This window comes from Lonchura striata, chromosome 3 (genome assembly GCF_050655825.1).
Source record: "Lonchura striata isolate lonStrDom1 chromosome 3, ASM5065582v1, whole genome shotgun sequence".
In the NCBI taxonomy this organism is placed as follows: Eukaryota; Metazoa; Chordata; class Aves; order Passeriformes; family Estrildidae; genus Lonchura; species Lonchura striata.
In genome coordinates, this window is record NC_140705.1 from 23,277,797 (window position 1) to 23,300,269 (window position 22,473).

Below are 22,473 nucleotides of genomic sequence, written 5' to 3' on the forward strand. Positions count from 1 at the left end.
GCCCTGCCTTCCCCCTCGCCACACGGTCTGTCCCTGCCCCCCCCCCACCTTTCCCATTGCTGTCCCCGGGGTTTCCCTGCCCCTCTCTCCTGTCTCCCATCCCATTGGCCACAGCTCAGGTTCCCCCTGCCCCCGGCACGGGGTATAACCAACCCCCGGGTCGGTGTCCCAGTGTCTCGGGGACACGCTCCCACAATAAACACGTGTTTGCACCCGACTCCCGTGTCGCCCTCTCGTCTGTTCCTGCGCTAGAACTGAGCCTCGCAGAGACGAAGGGGAAAAGTGGCCGCCGCCTCTCCCCCGCCTCCCATCGTGTCCCACTAGCGCTCGCCCGGAGCTGGTCTCACACAGCAACAAATGGTAGCAGAGGATGGTTATTTCCATAGATTTGTGAAAGGAGGAGAGAGAAGGGAACTCTGCCGCCACAAGAGCTCTGCAGACGCTAAGAGGAGTTGACGCGCCGGGTGGAAAACAAACCCGAAGCTCCGGGACCCTCTTCGTCCTCGCCGGCGTGCTCTCTACCCGCCCGGGAGTGGCCGCGCTGCGGGGGCAGCCGGACTGCAGGGGCCCAGAGCCAGGTAGACTTACCCGAGGACAAGAGGAGAGCTTGGCAGTGGCTTGATGGACTGAGCTCAAAGAATGGCCCGTCAGGGAATGGCATTTGAATGGAGACCAGAGGCTGACAGTGGCCAAACCCAGAGATTCAGGGGTGAGCTCTGGGTTAACGGGAACACCCAGGCTTCTGGGAGATCCAAACTTTAAAAGAATACGTCCTCAGTTCAGTGCGATTTTCCACCACCAAGGAGAGATAGAGATTTCACCACCCAAGCCCGGAGGGTAAGTTGGGTCACACAGGGTGTGGGACTCTAGCAGGCAGCTGAGCTACCTTTTTTTCTTTTGAGTTTTAACCACTGTCCACACTCAGATGGGGGCTGTAGGCTTGCATGTCCCTGGCAGCTGGGAGGCTTTTTCTTTTCCGAGGAGGATGCAACCTCGCTCAGTCTTTTTGGGGTAACTCATACTGGAAAGCTCCCTCTCTTTCTCAGAAAGCTGCCTTTTCTACCCTCTCCTCCCTATTCTGGGCTATGGAGGCAGGGCGGGTCCAAAGGACACCAATGGGACACAATTGTAAATGGTGACACGTCAGCTATGGGAGAATTGTTAACATCCTAAGAGAGGCCCTTCACATCCATGCATTTCGTCGGCTTCCAGCTGCGTCAGGCCCCTCTCCTGTAGATTTCCTCCTCGGCTTCTGTGAAGCTCCCCCTTCCCTTTTCCCCACGGACTTCCCCAAACCTCCTCCCTTGGGGATGGCAGCGGCCAAGCTGCCCCAAGTGCCCTGCTGGACACTGTTATCCTCCCTTAGGGGCGGCATTGGCCATGCCTTCCTGGGCGAGATGCAGTGCACCCAGTACCCCCTCCCAAGATGGTACTGGCCACACTACAGGGATCCCATTTTCCCACCTTGATCTTTCTCTTCCGCCCAAGTTTTCTTGCCAGCCCCACCCCTCCCCCAATGGCCCTGCACCATCCTGCAGTGAGCCAGCCCCTATTGGGGGAGAGATGAGGTTGGATTAATCCCTTCAGTCCTTCTTCTGGCCCCACCTCTGATGGGAGGGGTCACTGGAGGGGCCCCTCCATTAGAGGACCTCCCTTTGTAAGAAAGCTTTCCCCATTGCTCTGGGGGGGGCCCCCTTCGAAGGGAGTGGAGCTGGTTCACCCCTGTATCCCATCTCCTAAATGCACCTTGCCCAAAGTTCCCTTATTTAGATATAAGTTTTCCCCATTGCTTGTGATAAATTGGAAATAACTTCTTGGATTGAGTTATATCTTAGAGAAGGATAGATCATCCTCTCTAATTACTGCCCACAATGCTATGCCAACTTCGCAATCAAATAATCAAGTTGGAGAAACCACATCGCTGTTCGCTGCCTGCCTCTGCTCTGCTAGAATTTGAAAACCACAAGCATCGCATCATGAATCCTGCTTTCATCCTCGATACATAATGTGTTTATGATAATTTTGTACCCTTTATCTTAAATTGTAATGTGGAAAAGATTTTTGCCCCATTCATTATAACTATGATTGGTGTATCACTTTCTGATGTGTCTTTGTAACATTGCTGATTTGTTTTTACCTCAGAACTCCCTTTCCTTTATGTAAATGCAAAAGAGTGAGCTGCGGGATTTGTAATTTTCTCTTCTTCCCCCCCCATTCCCCCTCCCCCCTTCCCGCACGTTCCCCCTTTTGTCCTGCTTTTACTTATTACTCCCCCTCCCCACCGTGGTCCTTTGTCCCGACCCTTTGTTCCCTTATCCTTCCCCCTGGCCACTCTGTCCGGTCCCTGCCCCGCCGCCTTCCCCCTCGCCACACGGTCTGTCCCTGCCCCCCCCCCACCTTTCCCATCACTGTCCCCAGGGTTTCCCTGCCCTCTCCCCTGCCTCCCGCCCCATTGGCCGCAGCTCAGGTTCCCCCCGCCCCCGGCACGGGGTATAACCGACCCCCGGGTCGGTGTCCCAGTGTCTCGGGGACACGCTCCCACAATAAACACGTGTTTGCACCCAGGCCCCGTGTCGCCATTTCGTCTGTTCCCACACTAGAACTGAGCCTCGCAGAGCCGAAGGGGAAAAGTAGCACCGCCTCTACCCCGCCTCCCACCGTGTCCCACTAGCGCTCGCCCGGAGCTGGTCTCGCACGGCAACAGGCAGCCATGCTAACCATTATCTCATGTGTGTCCTCATGCTCACTCATCTTAGGAAACAGTTAGCCTATCCTGTGCATAGACTTTAAACTGCTTAGGCAGTATATGCTACCTGAGACACAGGCTATGACCAGCACTCCTGTGTGCAAACAGAACAATGATATAGGATAAAAAATAGTAATTTTTGTGAGGAACATCAAGATGAGAAGCATTGGTAAAAGAAAAGCTGTACTTCACAATGTACCACTAAGGCTTTTGATCAGTATCAACCCAAAGAAGGAGAATGCCATCCACTAAGCTGATAATACAGATTAATCACTAAAAGCATCCTGTAGTAATTTTATGGTAATCATTCAACTTAAGTCAGGTAAGGCTACAAGATATAAGGGGAAGGAAAGTTCAAGACAAGACAGAAGACACAAGACACAGAAGGGTGGGGGGATTTTTAAGGAAGAATTCTTTTGTTTATCTAAAATACAATTTCCTCATAAGAAGTTCAAGTTTTCCACAATGGTTACTCCACCTTTATACCAAATTACTTGGAACCTAAAGAGCACATTTAATACAGGTATTTCTGTTTACAGTGTTTAAAAATTCATAAACTTACTGCATAAGCCCACTTGGTGAGATTCAGGCTAAATATTCTTTCCTGAAAACAGTGTTATTCCCACATAAAAGAAAGTTAGTATTAAATGGCAGGGAAAGGGTGAAAAAAATTATGTGCAGAATTACTTAGAATATTTAACTGCCTCAATTTACACTGAAGAAAATACTGTAATTAAATAATTACGGAGCTTATCAGAGCAATATTTTTTTAACATTAATTTTCATTAGACATATAGTGGTTCCTAACAAGAAGCAGGATGTGCCACAATGACTACTTGTCATGAAACCCAGTTTTCATTAATGTTATACAGATTTTTCTACAGAAATAAAATAATAGTTTGCCTGTTTGGTTGTGGGGTTTTTTTTTCTAAATGGAACATTTAGAAAATCAAGTATTCATTACTGAAAACAAAAAGAAAATCATATTTGAGGGCAGCATAAGAGAGGAATAATCAATGAAAAAAAAAAAAAGTTGTTTTTTTTCCTTTTATTTGTTATGGTAGCATTTGGGGGACCTTACACTTGGATCAGAAAATCAGTGTGTTTGGAACTGTGCAAGAATATTAAAAAAAAGAAAACATTGCTGTTCCTATAACCTGAACTTCATCATAACTTGATTCTGATATTCTGATTTTGTAACACTTAGGTACACTAAGCTTTGTACTCAATTTGGAATGCAAAGCACACATGCACTTTGCAGTCAAGTACAATTCTTTTGCTTTATTCAAGTTATAATTGGAAAGGTCTCTTTAGGTGTGCAAGCACTTACAAAAGCTTTAAATAAAAGCATCTCTTAGGTAATTCATAATATTTTTTACATACCAAGATGAAAGAAATTTTCTTCCTAAAATTGGGACAGAACATCAAGAAAGCACATACATTTGGTTCTATAAGCTATAGCTTCTATAAGCTATCTGAATAATTTTTCATCATTAAAAGTCAAAAATGCTGAAAATCTCCCATATGTTGAAAAAATCAGGGTTTATCACTGTAGCAGAGTTTCTGAGAGAGGGAGGACACGATTTTTATTTAGAGTGAAGGTTGAGTTTTTTATTTAGAGTGAAGGTTGAGCTACCCCAGCCTAGGCCTCAGATACAGGCCTCGGTGAGTCCTTTTACGCCTACGATGCAGTTAGAAGTCACTCTGTGGTGCAGTTAGAAATTATGTTAAGGTGAACACAGTGTAATGGGCTTTCTGGGTGTGAATTAATATAGGTCTTCAGTGTGAAACTTTAGCCACCTTAAGACAAAGATAAAGAATGTTTGCTTGCCAATGAGAGTGTGCTCACAATTGTAAACTATATTGAAGTGTATATAAACTGCCATCTTATAAACAATAAGGGGAGAATGTATGATTAACCATATTGGTTTGGATCTGTGTTTGTCCTGTCCAGCTTTCTCGATTTTATATGAAGTCCCTTGCTTCACATTACTACTTTTTTTGGAACATGATAGAAGAATTCCAGTTGTGTTAGACCTTTGACTTTGTGATGATATATCAAAACTATCAAAAAAATAGTGGCATGGTACCGGCCTCAACGTATTATTATCTGTGGACATCAAACTTGGTAAGTACAACTTAGACTGGGGTATGCGTGATGACAGAAAATTTTAGGAAAAGAAGAATCTAAACACAGTAAGTTAGTCCTTGTGTTAGACTGAAAACATCCTCCAAAACTGTCTTTAGGAATTCTGTTCGCTAAGACATCTGCTAAAAGGAGATCTTCTTGGAGCTTGGAACTTTGCCCATTCTATGACTGAGTGATTCCAGGAAAACAAGATTGTCTGCTTAACTATCTAAGAAAGCATGCAAAAATTTATTTTAATTACTACTCAATAAATAAATATTCCATTTTATTGAGCTTTTCTTCATGCTTGCAATACCCTGATGGTAAATACTGCTCTCTTATGTACTGAGAGCCTTCTTTCCCTTGTCTGTATAAATATTATTTTCAGTCTGGCCACCAAGAGGAACTGACATTAACAGCAGTACATAATTTAAAATAGTTTTGTTTTGGAATCTGGCACAGCAAAACATTGAAACTATAATCCTCTGCAGTGGCCATAATCTGAATCAGAAAATCAAGATATAGATATAAACATCCACCGTAAATGTATGTATTGCCATTTTATTCCTACTCTCAGTATTCTAACCCATGCACAGTTATTAAGTTCATCTCTTGTTTGTGATTAAGTAAAATTTAAAACCTGGATTTGTGATATTACACATTATTTTAATAATGATGCTAAAAGCGTTATGAGTGGGACAATATTTAACTCAACAAAATCTGTCCACTTGCTTACTCACTGATTAAGGGAAGTCACATAAGTAATTGTAGTGAAGAATATTAATGATAAAAGGAGAATGCAAGGCTGCCTCAAAATCATAGGAGTTGCAACAGTCAAGTGTTGTTGCTTTTCAGACAGTTTTCCAAAAGCAGATTTTGCAATGTGTGATGCTGCAATACCTTCTGCTTATGAGTTAGGAGATTGGTAATTATTTTTATGGTCAATTCAACCAGTCAGGGAGCCAAGTTTGCAAGCAGTAAATCTTCTTTTCTTGCTGCTTGTCTCCCTTGTCACCTTATCTTGGCTCATTTCCCTTTCCTTTCCTAGCGAACAACTATTTGCATAATATTCTATTGCAAATGTCAATGAGGGTTGTTTTAAAATTTTTCAGAGGTATTTGTTATTTCTCTTTTTCTGGTCAGACAAATTAATTTGCATTTCAAGCAAGATGAGAGAATGAGTGAAAAAGAAATCCAGCGTTAAATGTGTGATTAGCTCTGATTTCAAGATAAGCCAATTTCTTGCTTCCCACTCTGTGGGACTGATTGGCCATACAAAAGATTTAAAAACTAATATAGTTGTTTTAATTAAGACTCTTCATTGGGAGCTGGTAAAGACACTCACTGATACATTCCCAATGACGCCTGGGATTAATCCAAAGGTATCAGCAAATAGGTTGTGACACATTCTCTACTGGCTACATTCCACTAAAAAATAAGAATATCTGTCACACACCTTTCTCCCTAGTATGAAGCCCAGGTGAAGCTGGGGTAGCAGTGCTTCATAGCAGGGTACTTCTCTGGGTTCCCAAAATTGGCAATTTTTGCCTTACAACTCTGCTGTGGCACATCCTGAGTTCCACGCTGAGCTCTTCAGGTTTAGTTGAGAATGTTTAGTCTCCACTTTTAGTTTAGTTTAGTCTCCACTGTGTATCCAGTGTTCTCCTGTAGGTGCCATAGTCCAAGACAGGAGGAGGAGGAAGATACCAGCACAGCAGATGCCTGTTCACACCCAGAAAGCCATTTCCAATGGCTCCTCCATTTGCACTTGGATAAAGAGAGGCAAAATGGCTAGATCACTCATAGTTGCACACTTTGACAAAATTATTCAGTCAATGAAGTTGGAAGAAAGCCTCTAAGAACTGTGTAGACAAGAGTGCAAAAATTAACTTTTTGGGTAAATCAAAGCTATGATTTCTTCATCTGCTTCTCAGTGAATTCAAGCTAAATACAACCTGAATGCTCTGTGAATACATCAGTTAATGAACTGATGCTTCACTTCAAATACATATTCCTCAACTGATCTATCAATATGAAATAATTTCATGAATAGTTTCTTAAACCACTTGTGAAAGTATTGCTTCCTCTTTTGGATTACTTATCATCCCTGGTTTACATCTTTTGTAGCTACTAACAAAAATAACTGTGGAGTTTTAAATATTGTAAAGATATGTAATTCAGAATTACTATTCTCTCTCTTGTCTTTCCCCTTTTCCTCTAAGACCATTTAATATTATGTTTCAAATACCTGCTGTGACCATTTCCACAAAAGTGCATTATCTATTGCTTTCATTTGCCCTTCATTTTCCCATGCTTCATGAATATACAAGGAAAAGCGTTGGGGATCAGACAAAGTCATATATCTGGCACATCTATTTCTCTTTGGCTCATATTAGAAGTGGAGAGCCAGAAGCTCAGTGATAAGTATTAGACATATTGCACCTGAACCATTGTTTTTGAAAGCAGAAAATTAAAATCTTCCTCTGGAGTTGTGAAGCCTTTGAATGGATGTCAGAAAACATAAAAAACCACACAGCACTCACTAGTATTTTATTTTGATTTTCTAAAGATATGATACTTGATCCATCCTTCTATGCACAATCACACATGCACACACACAAACCTGTATTCTAGTACAATGATGGAGTAAATCCTGTGGCTAAAAAACCCAATATACAGCTGTGAGCAAGTGATAAAGCTACCTGCCAGCTCAGCTGTAAAGGCATGTAGGAGGGGTTTTTTTTTTCCTTCCTCAGGAACATGTGATTACTACCTGTGGCATTCTGTGACATAAAGCAAAATGCCTATGTTGTGTTGCAACATTTTATCAGTGTCTCATCACTCTTTATTGGACATGTAATGGCAGTTCAAAACACATGGCAATCTTCCTGTTATAGGGTGACATTATGATGTTGGTATCTCTAATTGTGTGTTCTGTTTATGTTTGATATTATGTTCTGTGTTTTCAGAACTGATTCTGAAAGTGAAAGTTTGTTTGTTGGTTATTAGCCAGTTTACTTTTTCTCATCGTCTGTTGTCTAGAAGAGGGTAGTGCTGGCTAGTTTATTTTGCTTTACTTACTAGCTTTTGCTTGTTTGTTTTGCTTGTTTACTTCTGGTTTTGCTTTTGCTTGTTAGTTAGTTTAGTTAAGCAGTCTAAGTTTTTTTCTGAACTGTTTTTTTTTTCTTTCTTTTTCCAGACTATCACTCTAACCTGTTCTGGACTGGGACCTACAAAACACAGAAGAACACTGAGAGCCTACGCAACTATCCTCAGTGCTAGAGAGCAGTCTTCAGCGCCTGGACCCAGGTGATCATTCCCAAGAGAGACTTTCTAGATTTATCATCTCTTCAGAGTAGTAAAAGAGTTTTGTTGTCATTTAGTGTTGTTAATTGTTTTTAGTGCTGGGGAGTGTTTTGTGTGTTAAATAAACAAGTTCTTTTCCACTTCTCTGTGAAAAAATTCTTCCCAAACCAAGTGGGTGGTGAGGGGCCATGCGGGTTTGTTTTCTAAGGGCTCCTTCCAGAAGTTTTTATCCCAAATTTACCCTAAACTAAAACAGAAACATGATCATATCAGGAACCCTGACACCATGTTAGTTCCCTCCATATGGCCTTATAAACCTAAAGCCCAATCCCACAGAAGTTTCAATATATAAAAAATTCCAAATGCAAAGGAAGGATTTGGTTTAAAAATGCTGATTCACTGAAATAAAAGTATTTTTATAAGCATTCCGGTTTCATAAATGCACAGCACAAATGTAGGCAGGTTTTGGAGCAGAGAAACACCTGTCTTTGATATCTATTCTTTTCCTAACTAAACTCAACTTTGACCTTGAGTCACAAGTTTAATGATTTTAAGAGGCTAGCAATATGCTTATGAAAACTGGATATTCTACTGTTTCCAGGCCTGGAACTGCAGAGGACCTCATAATATATACAGGACTGGGGTCAGATATTGTGACAATGCATTTGTATCACGACTAGATTTCTGAAGTTGGTGAGTGCCAGTTTACAGCACAGAGATAATGAGTAGGGACTCAAGACTTCCACACCTCCTGGAGGGAATTTGTGAACCTAGAGAAACTCAAAGGAACAGTCTAAGCCAAACTTTTCAGTGTCTACAGAGTCCAAATAATTGGAACTGGATTTCTTAGTTTGAAAGGAATTTCCCAAGCTGTCCTCTCTGAAAACAACTGCAAAAAATAATTGTTCACCATGCCAGAATGTCTAACAAATCATTTTCCTGGGCCAAAACCAAGGTGACACTGTGCTTCCTCAAGATGGGAACAAGGCTGACAGAGCCTGCAAACCATATGCCCGACCCATTACTCTTCTGAGACTCTTGCAACCTTGTATTATCTATCATGCTTTGATCAGTTTCTGAAGATTTTAGATGTTGATCAACTCTTGCAAAAAAGATCGTTCACTATATATTGCCTCTTAGTGACTGTTATCAGTGGAGTGAATATGAGGGCCTAACATGCTTCTTGATTTCTAAAACACTTAAAGTTGTCCTCAGTCTGTTCTGTAAGCCAAAGGAAGTGAGAGACACAGTCATAGACTCATAGAGTGAATAAGGGTGTAAAATACCTTTAAGATTTCTACTCTTATTTTAGCACCGTCAAGTCCACTGCTAAATCATGTCCCTAAATGTCATGTCTACACACCTTTCAAATACCTTCAGGGATGGTGACTTGACATTTCTCCCTCTCTCAGCCCCTAAATTATCAGGCTAGGCCAGAGATACAAGGTCTTGAGGGGAGGAACATCAGGAGATGGGCAATGATTCCAAAAGAGGCTCTCACTCCGATGTAGTTGTCCAGCTCTTTATTCCATGATCCGGGGGGAAGAGAGCAAACAGGAAGGGTCATCGCCTTTTCTAGGCTCTTGACAGGGAGGGCTTCGCTGGCTCTCCACCAGCCCTGTTGGGGCATGAAGGAGGAGACAGGCTTATCTTGATCAGAGTTACAGGGGTCCTGGGGAATGGGGGAAAACATGACCTGAGTGCAATGTAACAGTGACTCAACCACTTGCCTGGACAGCCTGATCCATTGCTTGATCCACTTCTGCGAAGAATTTTTCCTACTATCCAATTCAAACCTCTCCTCGACAAACTTGACCTCATTTCCTTTTATCCTGCCAGTTGTCACCTGGGGAGAAGAAGCTGACCCCCACCTGGCTAAAACCTCCTTTCAGTCATTTGTAGAGCGTGATAAGGTCTCCCCTGAGCCTCCTTTTCTCCAGGCTAAATACCTCCAGTTTGCTCAGCTATCCCTCATAGCACTTACCCTCTAAAGCCTTCTTCAGCTCCATTGCCTTTTTCTAGACTTGCTCTAGCGCCTCAATGACCTTCTTGTAGTGAAGGGCCCAAAACTGGATGAAGAATTCAAGATATGGCTTCACTAGTGCCAAGCAGATCACTAGTCCACACTATTTCTGATGGAGGTCAGGATGCCATTGACCTCTTGGCCACCTGGGCTCACTGCTGGCTCAGGTCAGCTGCTGTTGACCAGCACCCCCATGTCCTTTCCCACTGGGAAGCTTTCCAGCCACTCTGCACCAGCTTGTACCTCTGTGTGGGGTTCTTGTGACCCAAGTAAAGGACCAGTCAATTGGCCCTGTTGAACCTCGACAATTGGCCTCAGCCCATTGATACAACCTCTCCAGATCCCTCTGCAGAGCCTACCTACACTCCAGCAGATCAACATTCCCACTCAACTAAGTGTCATCTGCAAACTGACTGAGGATGCACTCGATCTCCTTGTCCAGATCATCAATAAAGAAATTAAACACAGCTGTCCCTAATACTGAGCCTTGAGGAACTTTACTAGTGACTAGCCACCAGCAGGATGTAATTGCATTCACCACCACTCCCTGGACCTGGCCATACAGCCAAATTTTTACCCAGTAAAACAACCCTCCAAGCCATAAGCATCCAGTTTCTCTAAGAGAATGCTCTGCGAAATCGTGTCAAAGTCCAGGTAGACAAAATCCACAGCCTTTTTCTCATCCACCAAAAGGGTCACCTTGTTATGGAAGTGGGCAGGCAGCACACACTTTTCATAAACCCATACTGGCTGGCCTCATCCCCTGGTTCTCCTGCAAGTGCTGCATGATGGCATACAAGATGATCTGCTCCATGACCTTCCCTGGCACTAAGGTCAGGCTGACAGGTCTGTAGTTCCATGGAATTTTCATCCAGCCCTTCCTGTAAATGGGCATCACTTTGCTAACCTCTAGTCACCTGGAACCAGTTAGCAAGGACTAACTGAAAAGGGCTTGGTGGGCACTTCTGTTGGTCCCCTTAGTATCCTAGTGTGGATTCAGCCATCCCCATGGACCTTTGTGTGTCTACGAGATGTAGCAGATATAGCAGGTAGCTGACCATCTTCCCTTGGAATACAGGGACTTCATTCTGGCCCCCATCCCCATCTTTCAGCCCAAGGGGCTGGTACCCATAGAAGAACTGGCCTTATTACTGAAAACTGGGGGAAAAAAAACATGAAGTACCTTATCCTTTTCCTTATATTTGCCACTATGTTCCACTTCAGATCCAATAAAGGATTAAGATTCTCCTTAACTGTCCTTTTGTTGACCTCAGTAGCCCTCTATACTCTTCTGGGGATGTGGTTATCCATCATGATTGTGCAAGAATAAAGACATTACAGGCTAGAACATATCTATATATAAATAATATACTGAATTCCATGCAGCAAAATTGCATATAAAAGTGCACATAGGCCCCAAAGAGAGAAAAACGCATATTCCACGAGGTATCACCTCATTATGGTTCCAGGCAAGTTAATTCTTACACTGGGAACAGGTTGCTTAGCAACAGAAAACACAAGATAGACAAACTGATATATTATATCCAGTGCTTCAGAAAGGCTAAGTTTACAAAGCTCAGGAAAATTTGAACATACATAGTGTTGCTATCATGCTGGCATGGTAGTGTGGAGGAAGGTTTTAGAAAGACCTTGGGAATGGTAAACTGAGGAAATGGATACATTCATGTATGCCCCATTGTTTTAGAAAGGCCTTGGGAATGAGAAACTGAGGAAAAGATACATTTATGTATGCTCCACTGTTTTGAGAAAGTCCCGCTTCAGCATTCCTCTGCAAACCCCCTTCTCCCCACCCCTGAGCAGTTCCCATTGGACCCAGCCCCTGGGGCGGTTCTGATGTGCCTTAGCTGGACAATATCCTCATTGTTTAGACCTTATCTCTTAATTTTGCTGTATAAAACTGTATCTGGGCAATAGCCTGGGGCCTTTGGTCCCTGCTACGGTTCAGGCAATACAATCTCTCTGGACAAGCATACCATTGGTCTCTCTGGGTCTCTTTATCTCGACTCCTTGCGGCGACTGAGGCAGCGCCGCAGCTCGGACCGTGCTAACCCACACGCTGCCTGGTGAGCCCAGGGCAGCGGGACCACGGAAAACCCTGGCCCCGGAGGGGACAGCTAGCCGGAGGGTCCCGGGGGGCCGGGGAGGGACGGGGAACAGCTGTAAGTGACCCCCAAAAGCCGCACATAGAGCTGTTTAAGAGGATTCCAAAGGAAGGTTTCTCCAGAGTAGTGCACAGTGGCTCTAATATTTTGGGAAGGATGGATAAATGTATTTATTCATAAATAATACAGCCAGGATGAGAACAGTCCTCCCTACCAGCCGGACAATGCCCTTGACTACAGATGGGTCCAGGGGTCAAGTGGACTGTTCCATCTCACCCCCCAAAATGTATGGTTCACCCCGCACCTGTAACCCTCCCCTAAGACATCAAGTGCCTGTAACCCCATTGGCCCGAGCCTTGTTCCAGGCCACCTTGAAGCCCCCTGATAAGGGGGCTCTGAGGGGCCAGACGCTGTCTTGGAACTTCCCCTCCTCTTGGAACTCACCCTCTCTTGGATCTTCCCCCTCATAGGACCTCCACCCTTCTCTAGAGCATCCTCTTGTGCCGCGCTCCTGCCCCAGGTCACAGTTCTGGATCCCTTTCTGCCCCGGCTAGCTCTCCAATGGGGCGAGAGGGGCAAATAGAAGCACCCTTCACTGAGCCCAGCAGGGCTTTGGAGAGTGCTTTGTGGGTTTGGAAGGCGCAGCTGAATCCCACGGCATGGCAAAGAAGAGAGTCTCTTGTTAGGGGCTGAATCCAAAGTTTATTGTAGCACAGCAGGGCCAAACAACACCTGAACAGTGCCAGCTAACAAGACCACCAGCAGGGTGCTTGCAAGATGTTATATACTAAGAGGGAGGGGAATTGGTCAGCCAATGGGAGTATAATGGGGAGTGGCTCTTGTATGGGCAGACACATATGGGAACCAATGAGGGATGGACATGGGAGGGGCCCCAGGCCCCTGTCCAATCACCCGGCACCCAGGATGGAAGCTTCTGGATGTATGGGAAGGGATACTGAGTGACGGACAGGGTGCCTGGGCGGGGACAAGGGAATGACTCGGCACTTCAGGGGAGGAGTGACACATAGGGTAAGGCAGGAAAACTAGGGACAAACCAAGTTGAATATGGGGGGTACGTAGGAACAAACCATTACATTATGAAATGATAATAAAACATGCAATAACACAACTCCGCACTCTTGTCTCTCCCCTCTCCCATCCCCTCGAGCCTCTCCACGTGCTGCGTCTGGCAGCTTGAAGCAGGACCTTTCTCCATCCCTAATAAACCTTATATCTCAAGAGCAGCCTTCAGAGATCTCTCATTGCCATTCACCTAAAGTGTCCTGGAGCACAGCTCACCCTACACTAATACTTTGCTTTCTCTACTGAAAATAGTTACCAGATATATCTTTGTGCTAAGTTTCCTTTCCACAGACCTATCCTATTGCCAAACTCTGGCTGACCCAGATCATTGTCCTTTGCTGTCATTTCTAACTTACCAGTCCCTAGCTCCTGGAAGCAATTCTTATTATTATTCCCTAAATGCATTACCTGGCACTTTTCGTTATTAAATGTAACACTATTCTATTACTGCAGTCTTTTAGGTTATCCAATTTCTTCTTTGTATTGATAATACTTCCCAAATTTTGTCATATGTGAATTTCATTACCACATTCCTACTATTTCTGCCAAGATTCTTAATTAAAGAATTATATGAGATCAACCTCCAAAACCAATCCTTGAGGAAATCTACAGACAAGCTATTTTTCATCACAATTATTCTTTCAACTGACATGTTGTCATATTGTCTTTAGCCAGTTCTCCTGTATTTTTATCTATTTTGCTATTGTTCATTTTAACTAGTATCTTCCCAAATGGTGATGTACTGAATGCTTAGATGAAGATCAGATAGAATGAATGAATTTCCATTACTATTCATATCATCTGAGACTGATATAGAGTCTTACAATGACATGTCTCATAGTTAGGAGTCTTAAAATGATTAGTTGACAAAGCTAGTATGATTTACATACATATTAAAAACACTAGGAAGTCAGGAAATTTCAGAATAGATATGTGATCAGCTAAGGAAACACCTTTAAAGAAGTAAAATTTTCAGCACATGAATAACTAGGTTGTCATCATAACCAAGAAAAATTGTGGAGAAACAACAACAACAAAAAAAAACTTAATACTGGAATACAATTAATGTAAAGAATTTTGATTTTATAGGAAACAGGCCTTTCCAAACAAAAGTGATTTCATTCTTTCATAAGACTGATTAATGGAATTATATACCTTTAATATGTAGCCTTGAAAACAATTCGGCATGCACTGCATAACACTGTGATTAATAAATGAGGATCATATGCTCTCAATGAAGCATGTGGTATACAGTTTAAAAGTTATCAAGGACAGTATATACTTGGAAACTTAGATTGACTCCTGGAGTCATCTAAAAGGATGTGCACTATTCTGTCTTTTCTGTATTACATATTGTGCCACCCAGCAAAGCCACCCAGATTATGGGCTAGCCTTTTTTGTTTTGTTTTTGGTTTTATATTTCATGAAGTGGAAAGAGATAAAGAGAGATGAAAAGAGATGAAGTAGTGTGAGAAAATTCCAAGAATCATTCTTATTTGGAAGTTTTTAATATGCAAAGCTTGCCTATGCAAATGAGCTTGAAACACCTTTTGAAAATGTATTAACTTATTAAGCAAGTAAAGTCAGATTCATCCTGTAAATTCAAGGGAGTCTCTGAAAAGGGGATAGACCATTCCTGTGATCAGTCTAAAAGACTGGCAGACAAGGAAAGCTAAGAACTTTTGCATAATGGCAATGTGGTTAAGCGCCAGTATTGGATTCTACCTTACAGGAACTCTTCTCACTAAGAGTTTTCCATTGACTGGGAGTGTTTTTCAGGCTGAATCAAAGTCACTGGTTCGAGGCTTGGTTCTATTCAAAATTTTCATTAGTGAGCTAGTAAAAAATTGTTACACGACCATGCAGTAAGCAGAGTGATAAATAATGATGAGGAAAAGGAATCATACAGGACAGTCTCTCTTACTTGCTAAGTTTGGCTTCTATTTAAATGGAGTAGAATTTACTAACACAAAACACAAAGTTCTTTTTGCAGAAACCAATAGTAGAGGTAAAATCCACAATTATGACAGATTGTATCCTGAAAATTAGTGACTAAAAGCATGTAAGAATCATAGTAGACTACCAAATAAGCATAAACAGCTGGTGCATGCTACCACTACCCAAGGAGATTGCATCTAAATCTAGTCTATTCAACAGTTTCAGTCACTGGGGGAAATGTGTTGCTTCATTTGGCTTCTCATGTGCTAATCAATTCCTAATAATCTTCAAACATATTGACCTGCTCTCACTGTTTGTGCCATATAGATTTAATGAATGACATTCTAAAGAACACAATATTACACTTGGAAAGCAAGGGATTCATGTATTATTCACTCTGCATAAATATATACTGTTACCTCTTTTTTGATCTAAGCCAGACTTGGAAACTTGCAGTTTGTTTATGTGAGAAGATGATGATAATGCAATCTTGTTTATTTACATCAACATTTAAAAATAGGAAACAGAGAACTAAATAAGTCTCTTGGTTTACAACTCTGCCCTGGAATTCTCAAATAAACACTGAATTTGAAGCAACTTGGTATATTAAGAATTGATCCAAGTATTTTTCATCATTTAGAAAGTTAATCTTGAACTATACATATTTTCACAATTTAATACTTTAAAAAGAAAAACATCCCTTATCAACTATCGCCTTACTCAAACCTTTGACTTTCCTAAGGATAGATACAAGACTATTTCCAGAGACATGAAGAGTGATAGCACAGTTTACAAATCCTTCTCCTAAGAAGAGATTATATTTCTTACTGTGGATTTTCCAGCATTTTAAGTATGCTTAGGTACGCTGCATCATATGGTTAAACCCTTTACAAGAATATGTGTGTAAAATATTCTTTAGAGGAAAATATATAGCAGTTGCTGCATTAGGGCCCATAAGTTTGCTTACTTCATAGAAGCATGAATGTGCTGTTTTAATTCTCTCTTTACTGCTTTCATCTAAAGAACATTTTCCCCTTCTGATACATGACTAAACACATCACTAGAGTTATTACAATTTGAAGAGAAGTAAAAGACAGGGGGAAGAAGAGAATGTGTCCAGAAGAAAGCATGAAGGGGGAGATTCTTGCAGTCTGCTGCTATGGATATCACAAATGGGGGCCTGTAACAAGTGCTTCTACACGATGGATGCAAGTGTGAGAAACATCAAGAGAAATTACCAGTTCTTGTGTATCTGTAGAGAAATTACATCAGATAGAGAAAAGTGGTGGAACAGCTCCCACGATTAAGTATTGCAATAGCTTTTTGTGCAAGTTTTTTACATCAGAGGACAGATCAACACAGGTGACACTGTGGTATGTATCTGTTACATATCACCTGATCAGAAACACCAAGACAAAACCTTTAGACACAGCACTTTCGTGTACCCTGGTAGCATGGGAACTTCAGCCCCCTCTGAAGGCTCTCTCCTATCTGCTGGGAAAACACACAGCTTGGTGCAAACAATTTGTGAGATTTTTGGGGTGTGTGGCCAAAAGGTTGAGCTGCTCCTGCTGATGGTGATCAACTAACTAGGGATAAGGTCTGCAGGAGCAGAGTACTCTCACGGAGCTAAGAACCAGCCAAGGATATGAAGGTCAATGGCAGCCTCGGCTGCAGTGACTTTAAGATTGTGGAGTTTAAAACTCAGAGAAAAAGTGAGGAATACAAATAGTAGAATCACACAACCCTAGACTTAAGGAAAGCAAATTTAAGCTTGTCATGAATCTGCTTGGCAGGGTCCCATGAGAGACATTTTAAAATAAAAACTGAAAACTTGAGTAAAAAAAAACTTGAGTTTTTTTAAATACTTGTAACTTCATGACACTTCTACTATTTTAATATTCATACTTTCACTAAGTAATAATAGTAGAGATAAGAGAGAGGATCATTAATCTATACTATATACTCAGCTCTTCAAAATGTGACCTAAAATTAAAAGACTGGGCTAGAGTCTAAATATGAAGACTGAGAGATGATTAATATTTGTGTAAGATATGCAATACGGGCATATTATGCATCTACTTCTTATAATTAATATCTAATATTTGTATGGTGATTTTTTAAAAATTGAGGTGTCATAATTAGGCTCTAACTACAGATACAACTATGCATACCAAGGTGGGAGGTCTATCAAGAAAATATTACACCTGCAAAAGTTTTATCAAAATGAACTTGAGGCTTTCAAAATTTTAGAAAGTCTATCTACTGTAAAGAACAAATAACCTCAAATTAACAATTACAAAAAGAGGGTAGGACAGGCTATACAGGATCCAGAAGACTTTTAACAAGAGAGAACATTTTCTCTACAAGGCAAATCAGAACAAATTAAACTAGGCTCCTACTATGAAGCATTACATAAATGGATCTCTACTAAATACTGCATCTCTGAGCTTTGTTTTGGAATCTTTTCTCCTTTGTATTGCACCTCATTTGTTTCCAAACTATTTCCATGTGCTCACTGCATATCCAAATTTCCCATTTTGCTTCTTTATTTACTCCTCTGAATGGCATTTCATATGGTCCTATCTCCATTCTACAGACTTTGGGAAAATTTCTCTAATGTTTTGCAAGATTTCAGTGGGGATCAAAGTGGCCAGCTTTGATCCATAGCCCTGCACTTGCTGGCATGCAATGCCTTTTGCTGGCTTTGGACTGGGCGGAGGCTTTAAAATTTTCTTTTTTGTTCTCCACGCCATTTCACGTCTGTCTTGCCCTCAGTGTCCTCTCTTCCTCCTTGATTTTTCCCCTGCTTTTGCAGAAGACGTCTAAAGAAATTGACCTCTTTTCCCCAAAGCTAGTCATTGTATGTAACCCCTAATGTCCTCTTTTTGATACTATGTCTTTATATAAAAGTAGATCAAATAATTGGACTATCATAAAAACAAAGCAAAGTTACTTGGGCAGAGAAGGAAGTTGCCTTTGATGTAAATTTTAATTTTGAACTTCAAGAAATGCATAATGACATTATAATAAATCAGAAGAAATCCTTGTGTTTGAGAAGACAAATATAAAAGCAGCATATAAATTTTTGCTACCTCTATTTCCCTCTCTTTGACCATTAGTTGGAATCCTAAACTAATGAATAAAGGAAAAAGCACTAATGCTAATATTTAAATATTAACATATTTTAAACTTTAAAAAGAAGTAGAGTCTTTTTCTCTGACCTTTATTTACCATTTAATTATTCCATTCTGCAAGAAACATCTAGGACAAACTCATTCTAGGATACTTATGAAGGCAAGAAATGCACATTTAAAATTTGTTCAGGTACAAACCACAGGACCAGATTATTTCTAAGTCAGAATTTAAAGCAGAAAAAAAAAAAGTCTGCTGGATTTAAGATTATTTAGCCAAATGTCTAATGAAGCTTGCTTACACAGCACTATAATAAAAATATAGATGTTATGTATGAGCATCCTAAGCACATGACACCACCAGTCAAAATCATTTTATATCACCTTGAAGGTCCTTTAGACAATAGTTTGAAGAAAATTTTTGCTTACTCTCTTGGGGTTTTTTCCTATTTGCATTATTTGAATATGTACAAGGTTAACTTTGAAAGAGCGGAAGCATTCCTCTGCTTTCCATATTGGTAAAGGTATTTGGGATATGTATCTGTTTTATCTTTATTTTAAAGGATTTCACAAATAGATTGTTTTATATTTCTCATCATGATCAAAAGAGAAAAAGACCTGGATAAGGCATGATCAAAAGAAAGTTAAAAACAATCCCATAACACTTAATTTGAGCGTAAATAAATAAATAAATGCAAGTCAGATAAGACTGAAGAAACAGATGGCAAGAAAAAAATAACATGCAAATAACAATTAACGTATTACTCTGCATAAGACCTTTCATGCAGTACAAAGAAGTTATAAAGACAAAATCAGTAACAAGTAGTAGGTTTATTCTCTCTACATAACTAAAATCTGGTTAGAACTGAAAAGATATTTTAGTAAAGATATCTTGTTTCTTCAATTTTGCATGGACTTCTGCATATTTATTACAGTTTGATATGCAGAATGATTTTTACAAAGGCAATGCAACAGAATAACTAGCATCCCTGTGACAGGAATATCTTTGTATTCATAGAAAAGAAAAGAAAAATGCTGAAATGCTATCCTCAGAGCAGTATTTGGTATATTGAAATAAAAATGTTAATAATATTTAAGGCTAGAAATTTATTCAATATTGAATACTCCTACAAAAGCTATGCCTTTGTCTTTAGGAAGATTTCAAACTTGTAAGGATTTTGGGATATATTTTTAGTGAGCAATGGTACAGAATTCCATGCAATTTACAGGATATAAAAGTATATTTTGCTTATTACACATGCTTTAAGGCAATTACAATGCTGTAAATATTCAGTAATTTTCACTGGGGTGAGACAGCAATTAATTAAATCAACATGGCAAAAAATTCATTGACCAGTATTTGATTATTATTTGAAATAATTTTGAATATTCCCTATTATGATAATCACCATATTATGTCATGGAATTCACTTAGTATCAAATAGGGGATGACTTATTCATATAAGAGGTGAGTCTAAAAGCTTTGTGATAAAAACTTGGATTCTTTCTATGGATTCTTTCTAAAATCAATGAAGAAAATAAAGTTCTTCAGTGAAAAAAGCAGAACAGTTTAATTAGGGAAAAACTCTGAACCATCCATAAAAGAAGCCTTTCAATTAGCTGTAACAAAAGCTGAGGGAAACCTGGGAAACATAAGCACTGTCAGTATAAAATTGGAACTGTGGCTTCTGAATGGTTATTACACCTTAGGGTTCAAAACTTTAAATTAATTATCATTAGATCTAAAGGAGAGAGGAGAAAAAAATCCTAAGGTTATATCCAAATGGATTGAAGTAGAATGGAAAATAAATGGTTGCTCACACACCTTCTAGTCCTGAACTTCAAAATAAGGACTAAGGAATGTATTTTCTATGATGTCCCAAGTGATTTACAGATTTATCATTATTCTCCTATATTCATATTAACACTGAACCCTGTGGCCACTGTCACACTGTCCAAGATAGTGTTTAGCATCTTCATAATTTAAAGACAAAAAAGACAGGTAACATTAGGGTGTGGATTGAACACTAAAGGAATATATCTATATATATGTGCTAAATTACTCATCTACATCAGGCATTTTCTTGCTTTTTTATAGTTAAGAATAGTGGGTCTACTAATTATTCAATTTTGTTGACATTTTCCTAGTACTCTGCACTTATCTGCATATAATCTTGCAAAATATTCTCAACTGAAACTTCTTAATTCAGAGAATAAATTCTTTGGGAAAGCCTTTGCCTAGTTTAATCAGCTCCTCCTGGGAGTAACTTATATTATAAACTCCAGGAAAAAGTATATTGAGGGATATTTATCCTGTGAAGATCTTGGTACTCAAATGCTTTGACTTAAGACATATTTCTAAAAGGTGTCTTATCCAAATTCATGCAAATATATCTAAAATTGTCCAGGTTGGAAAACTTGGAATGTTGCCATTTACATATGCTCTGTAGAAACTTTTAATCTTAATTGCTTTGGTTTGGTGTAGATGCTGGGTGAGGCAGCTTCAGTCAGCACAGAGTAACACTTTCTGATAGTTTGGGTGGCTGTGGGTCGACCATGAGGAGTCCAGGAGCAAATCCTGTTCATCTGTAGGTAGAGCATGAGCCCTCTCCTCTGCATTCACTGACTGAGGAACTGTGGACATTTAAATGGGAGAAGAAACAAGATGAAGCTAAATGGGAATGAGAGAGTGAATTAGGACTAAAAAAAAATAGCCCACCTGAGGGAGAACAGTTCAGAATTGGAACTACTAATGCTATAGATAATAACAATCACACAATGGTAGAAACTAGAAAGAGAAACCATGACTGGGTTAGAAAACATGGCAAGACAAGGGAAAAAAAAAAAAAAAAAAAAAAAAAAAAAAAAAAAAGTCGAGGAATAGGATGCAAGAAGAAAGAACTAAAGTGTTTAGTGTGCAAAATTAGCTGTGAAGACATTGGGACATTGAGACTGGGAAGGGATCTGGAAAGGACAAGTGGTGAGGCAGTGGTACAGGTCTCAGGAGGAGCTCTGCCACTAGAGGCACATACTGTGCAATAACTGCAGGAATGCAGACACAGGAAGAACAGGAAGACTAAAAGAGAAGCAAAAACTGGGACTAAGCAAAAATCGGTGGAAAAGTTAGGGTCTGACTGCACCAGAAGATTACGTGTGGCAGAATTCCGGAGTGAGGGGAGTAGCTGGAAAATGCCCTGGTGCATCCTTTCACTATGGAAAAGGCATAGGAGGTGGTTTGCATAAAGCCTACCTCATCAGTTGAAAAGTCTCCTGATAATTCAATAAATTATATAAAGAAGGAATCAGCAAGTAACACAGTCAAGTGTCCAGAGAAGGAATGCCCATTGTTTATGTGCTATTTGCAAAGCTCTAAGCTTCTCAATTTGTTAAAATTTCTGAATCCTAGTACAAAGAGAGGGGTCTACAAGATTGAAGCTCACCTTATTCTCTACATCTGGCAGTGATAAATGACCAGTATGGCTAGAAAAACCTAATGTACTATTTAATCACTTACTACTATAAGCCATTAATCTGGGGTCACTAAGGAAAATATTATATTAATTTGAGTTTGATTGGTTTATGTACATAATTACTTGCCATAGTCATCAGTAAAAACAGGAAACTGCCTCAGTAGCAGTTTGAAAAATTCACCATATTCTGCTTTTAGTAAAATTATACAGAGCTAACCTTTTCTGTTGGAAAATAACGCACTTCTTAAGCCCATGCTGTGATACAGTAGCATTTTGTAATTTTCCTTTTTTATATGGGGGATGTATTTATCTTTCAGTGTGATAAAAAACAAGTTCAACAGAACTTGCACATTAAATGATGCCAAAGCATAAAAGTAGCAATGCTGCTTTGTATGACAAGAATTTAAGTAGATAAAATGTATGATAGTTCAAAGTATTTTCAGGACCTTTACATTTTATTATTTACTTATGTAAATAAGTGCTAAAATATGAAGAAGATAATGCAATTTTCAGTGCTATAAA

General features: G+C 40.2%; 1 long non-coding RNA gene across 3 annotated transcripts in view; it reads right to left on the reverse strand.

Moving 5' to 3' along the window:
• Position 1: 1 nt before the first annotated feature.
• The window catches only part of LOC146767812 (uncharacterized), a 44,294-nt gene continuing 21,822 nt past the window's right edge, over positions 2 to 22,473 (reverse strand). For 2 of the 3 annotated variants that reach the window (XR_014953602.1, XR_014953604.1), the window contains exon 4: positions 17,999 to 21,115. This is a non-coding gene — a long non-coding RNA (uncharacterized LOC146767812). Of the gene's footprint in view, positions 757 to 17,998; positions 21,116 to 22,473 lie in introns of those variants that run through there. The other variant, XR_014953603.1, reaches the window with a different exon arrangement.